The sequence below is a fragment of the Ammospiza caudacuta genome, chromosome 2 (genome assembly GCF_027887145.1).
Source record: "Ammospiza caudacuta isolate bAmmCau1 chromosome 2, bAmmCau1.pri, whole genome shotgun sequence".
NCBI classification, from domain to species: Eukaryota; Metazoa; Chordata; class Aves; order Passeriformes; family Passerellidae; genus Ammospiza; species Ammospiza caudacuta.
Genome location: NC_080594.1, coordinates 32,142,132 through 32,148,152, shown reverse-complemented (window position 1 = coordinate 32,148,152; position 6,021 = coordinate 32,142,132).

Sequence of the window (6,021 nt, the reverse complement as noted above, 5' to 3'; positions counted from 1 at the left end):
TGAGTATTTGAACTGTGTTGACAAAATGCATTGGCTTGATTTTGAGGCACTAGAACACAAAATCCATTGGTAGCCTGCTGCAAGGGCTTCATGTTTTCACTGTTTAAATATTTAAGCCAGATTTCTCCTTGCTTTGGCTTCTGGTTCCTAATTCTGGAAACATTCATCTCTCTGATTCAGAGAGCCTGAATGGGACTTTCCCCCCACACACGTGCATTTAAACACTCTAATGTCTCTTCTCAATCCACTTTTTCACAAGGTAAACAGAACTCTGTAAATCTTCCACTGTAAGGGATTTCTTCCAGTCCATGAATTATTCTTGTCTTTTCTTTCTACATCTTGTCAAATTTTTCATTATCTTATGAACAAATTCATTTTGTAATTGAGTGTTGAAGCCCCAGTGCCATGGGTGAGGTCCCCCTGGCTCTTTGCCTTAAGTCTGCAGAGGACTGTGTTTTCCCTCTTCTCCCAGCAGGATAGAGGAGCTCACAGTGGCTGCTTGTCTGGTCAAGGCTGATCATCCAAAGTCTTGGCTTTCCAGGATAGTGTTTTCCCTTCTCTACAGGAATGCTCTGGGTTCTTGTTTCCTGGGTGCTTCACGTGGGGCCGTGTCCAAGTCCAGCCTGTGTGAACGGGCCTGGCTGGCTGATGGGCCAGGGTACTCACAGCTTTCACTGCTCTGTCAACCCCAGAGTGTATCAATTCTTATTTTTACTTTCAGATCCAGGTTGAAATGCAATATTGCATCTTGCTAACTTGAAAAACATTGAGTGCAACTTCTCATTAGCTTTTTTTTGAGACTTGCAGGCTGAGCATTTCTTAATCCTCTTAGTATTTGATTATGTACAGTTTATCTTTCTGACTTATGGTGCTAGGTCAATGCCTTATAAAAATTTAAGTATGTCGCACCTATGCAGTCCCCTTTGTTAAACCAAATGTATAATGATGTCATCTAAGAATGAAATTGGTGTTTGGGTTTTTTCTTTTTTTTTTTTTAACTACAAAATCTGTATTTTGTAAAATCTTTGTGTTATAGGTTTTATTTTTTTTTCCTAATTCTTCATCTCTACAGTTTTTCCATAATTTAGTCATTGAGTCCTTTCATTTGCCTTTTGGGAGTACTGTCATTAGTGTCTTAAGGTATTTGTTTAATATTCCAAGTTTAATTTAAAGATCAGAATCCCTGGGCTAGAGAGCTAGTTACTAAACTCTTTCAGGCCTCCTGTTTCTTGGTTGATTTCAAAATAATACTCCCTTGTAGGTATCGTCTCATCTCCTACTTTGATACTATGGTACTAGATTGCAGTTGCTATTTTCATATGACTGCTACATTATATTCCTTTCTTTAGATGGAATTTGAAGTATTTATTGACTGGTTTCTCCTGTCCTATGTCACTAGCATTTTCACCATTTTTATCTAGCATAGATCAGTACTATTAGTAAGATTTCTTTCTTTATTTTGTGATTGAAAGGAATGAAAGAGCAAAATATTCATTTCCTTTTACCACTAGTTTTTCTAGTCACAAAGCTTTTCTTAAGAATTTTCTCTATTTTTATTGTCTCTAATTTATGTTAGTTGCTGTCTGGCCTACACCTTTTCCATCTGTTATGTTTCTTCTTACAGGAGAGTTTAATTCATATTCCTCTGCCTTCTTTCTTTTTTTCCCATGGACAGCTCTGTTGATAGTTTTGTTCCCCTTGGAAGTTATCAGATCCAGCACAGGCTTATTTCTACTTGTGGCTCTCCTCTGCCTGTCTGTGTTCCACATGGACAGGACAAAACTGCCAGCTTCACTCTAGGTGTTCTTACTCTTGAATGCATCATCTTGAAGTCTCAAAAATGGTTTGGGTGCAGTGTCTTGAATTAAGCTAGGAAGGCTTTAAAAGTCAGAGTAATACCTTTGCTGATTGGTTGAATTCCCCAGGGAGTGGCTCACAAGTTAAAATTCTTTGCAATGATTTTTCATTTTATATGTTAAAGGTGCTTGAAACTGCCTTTCCTGGTCCCTGGTTTGAGGTGTTGTTTTCTGATGTTTGCTAGCCTTTCCCTTCTTGGAATCTGATACCTAGCATGGGCATCCATTTGTATTTGGGGCTGTACAATTCCTGTTACCTGTCATTTCAAAGGTGTTACTGTTCGTGTTTGTGCGGTTTGCTGCTGAGCCTGTAGCTTTTACTGTTGCCCAGGAAGAAACTAATTATTTCTTACCAAGGGACTTTCCCACTGAGCTTCAGAAATGCCCCTTTATTCTGGGCCTCCTTTTTTTTCCCTTATCAATGAGAATTTCTCTGTTTACCCAGTCCTGTTGCTGATCTGGAAATAATTGAAGATACCTTACCCTCATTATCTCTGTCACTTACTTGAGTTTGGATTAGGTCTTCCTCTTTGGACTCCCATGGTTGTTTAACACATTCAAAGTGCTCCAGATGGTTTAGAAAGTGCAGTAGCTACCTGTGAGACACAAAATGTATCAACTTGTGCAAAATTCTTCCCTCTTGAGATGAAGCCTGAGGTTCTGCAGTCTGCAGCTTTGTGCAGTCATGCCAACAACAGTTCAATTATTTACCTCCCACTCACAAGAGTGGAATATTCTCTTAACAAGATCCTATGGTCCTTCTTCAGCTCCATGAATTGTTTGACCCTGCATTTTCATTGTGCTGCCAGTCCCTTCGTTTCTGGATGTTTGTACCCAAGAAGACTTGAGACTTGACAATGACTGGAGTTCTGTATTAGGTTGCATCTTGTATCTTTGCTGAAAGGCAATAGCACTTTTTCTTGTTTTTTTCCAAGCTGATTTTCTGTTCTTAGTTGGATTTTACAAATTATCATTGCTTTAAAAGGAAACATCATGTAGGATGGAATCATTTAGAAAAGTCACCCACAAACAGTAACAGAATCTCAGCCGTGACTAATGATAGTATTGCTGGTCTATAATTCAGTTAAATCTTCAAGAAAGATTTAAGACTTTTATAATTTAAAGCCTTATGGTTAATCAACCATGTCCCTTATTATAGTTCTTTTGTTAGTTATCACTGCCATTGAAACTGCCACTCTATATTACTACTTTTTTTTTATTTTAATCCATAGGGTCTTGCTTGCCTTTGTTGAGTACATTAAAGTCTTCTGCTATAAGAAGTCTTTCTTCTTGTGTAATGAATTACAGACCATGATCAAGTCACTGTATTCATCTTTCCAAACAGCTGAATCAAATTGAGCTGGCTGAGGTGTCTCACAGTAAGGCTTGGCTCCATCATGTAGTTCTTATCTGTTGCCTTTCTTTTCCCTTTCAGTGACCCAGCTGTGTAGTGTTCAGTTAAAGTCTTGCTGCATTCGGCCTAGATGGCTATCTTCAGCCACCAAGCTTAGACTGCCATACAAAGATAGCCAGTTCTTCTAATTAGGTCTTTTCCTTCAAATTAAAACAAACAGCAGTGTGTTTCTTTCCTTAGCTGAGTGCAGCCTCTGTCAGTCAATGCCACTGTGATTTTGCCACATCAGTGTTAGGTTAACTGCCTTACAGCAACCTGGATGAGCCCACTTGCTTTGCAAATACTTTTAAAGCAAAAGTATTGGCTGGTCTGGAACACATTCAGAACTTCAAAGTTGTTTGGAAAAAAAAGCCCATTGCTTCCATCTGCTTACCAGATAATTCTTTTCAAATTACTGATTGTCAGTTTCTAGCTATGCAACTTCTAGATGTTTTATTTAATGGGTAGAACTAAACATCTTCCAAAATCTCATTGGCAATAGGTAATATTTCATTACCTCATGGATGTGTCTACATCATCCAACTTTCTTCCTAATATAGAATATAATTATGAGATTCTGTCTGTCTTCTATATTTTTATTGATTATTTTATCATCTTTATATCAACTAAAGGATATATATCATGTTTAGGATTTTCTTCTGATATTTTGCAGGTAATGTACCTGAAAGCTGCCCAAGTTTACTAGTGCAGTTTCAGAACATAGAATGAAATTGCTCTGTACACTTCCTTAACTACAAGATAGGTACCTGTTCAATCGTCCTTTCAGGTACAACAGATTAAATTTGTGTGCATGGTTTCTTGTTTCTGTATAGTAGAACACCAAAGTACTAGAGAGATGTAGTAACTTGGTCCAACAAACATTTCGATTTCATGTAGTGTCTGTGTAATGAATGGAAAAAAAACTGCAAGAAAAGAAATCGTGACACCAAAGAACTAGAGTCTACGCCTAGTTTTGCTGCTGAAGTAGGGTATGTTTCTGAAACATGGACACACAGTTATAATTTGTGGCCTTTGGCATCCTCTTTCATTTGTAAAGCTAATTAACCCCCTCGGGGCCAAGTGCTGCAGATCAATCATTTGCCCTTTGTGAGTACAAAGTGTGGGTACCTCTTGTGCTTCCCGAAGACAGGAAATTGAAAGTTCAGGGGCCTCTGAACTGAGAATATTAAAGAGTGAGAAGAGCTGAAGGTGCCTCAACAGCAAAAAGGTAACTGAACACGGGTTGGAAGTTACAGCTGTCCTGCTGGGTTCTGCATGAGGATCCCTCCCAAGCACTGGCCTTCACCTCACAGTCCTTGGACAACATTTAAGGAGTCTATAAGGTAACTAAAATCTGGAGGCTTGAATTTGGTATGCAGATGTTTACATTTCCAAGGGAAAACACACAGGCATCTGTAGATCAATAAAGGTTGAGAACCACTCCTGCAGACTGCTTGCATAGGCCGTGCAGCTTCCCTGTGGGACGTGCCGAGGCCTGGGCAGCACCGCTCATCCCACAGGTCGTGTGTGGGACCAGGAGCTACCTACAGGAATAACTGCAGGATGGAGCTGTAGCAGCAGCCTGGGCTGAGGGGGGAGTGTCATAACCACGGGGTTAGCGTGTGAGGCTGGGTGAGGGTTAGACATCAATGGTGCTGGTCTCCAGAGCTTGTTTCAGCTGGGAAAGCACCTTCCTGCACAGCCATCTGCGCCCGTGCTCCAACTGCAGTGGGTATAGTGTTTGAAAAATATTCCTCCTCTCGACAAATAACTGCCCTGCTGACACTTCCTCTGTGGGTGAGGCTGCCTCTGGAGCCCTGAGCGATGCAAACCCTTTCTTTGACTTTGAAAAAAAAGCAAAACAAGCTTTCCAGCACTCAGAGCTCAGGAACTAGTTTTTGCTGGAATGGTAGAGTTCTTACTGCTGTGAGACCACACAGGCACACAAAACTGCCTCTCCCCTTTATTTTGCAAATTCACAGTGGCAGTTCCTGCAGTTAGAGACACATTTGTACACTTTTACTGAGATTTGCCATTTAGATTTTAGGCAAGTGCCTCTTTGCCCTGTCTTTTGTATCTGCAGTGGCAAAAAGTCTAGAGGGAAATTGTCTTTCTGGCATCCTCCTAGCCTTGGCTTGGAGGGTAGGATGGGGTTCCCATGTGGTCTCCTAAACAAACTAGTGATGTCTAAGAATATGTAATTTTTAACATCAGCTTCATTCAACTTGGTAGCCCCAAGCAGGATGTGTTTGGGAGATTCTGGTTTAGAACTGTGACATGGTATAGGGAGCAGATTTTTTTTTTTTTTAATGTAACAGCCACATCCTTCCCCTTAATTAAGACTATAAGGCAATTTATAGGAGAATTTTGAAGTACTTTAAAGAGACTTAACAATAATGTTCAGCTAACTGAAGCCAGCTGCTCCACATGGGAACTGAAAAGACTAAGAAATGTGTTTTGAATAATTAAAAATATGTCATAAATAACTTAAATGACTGTAGGAAGAGGAATGGAAAACTCCATCATCAGAACAGAGAGGCTCTGAATTAACCCAGTAGTTTAACACCAAGATGGTTCATAGTTCAAACAGCTGCAGTTCCTTTATGTAACAGCTCCTCAGTCTTGCAGTGCAGGCTGCTTGAAGACTTAATCCTAGTATATCCATATAGATAGAGGCATGGTGTCTTGGAAGATCTTTGTGAGGAAAAGAGAGAAAAATAAATCCAGTCACTTCTTCTTGCAGCTAGAATCGGGGAGCATTCAGTCCTGAGC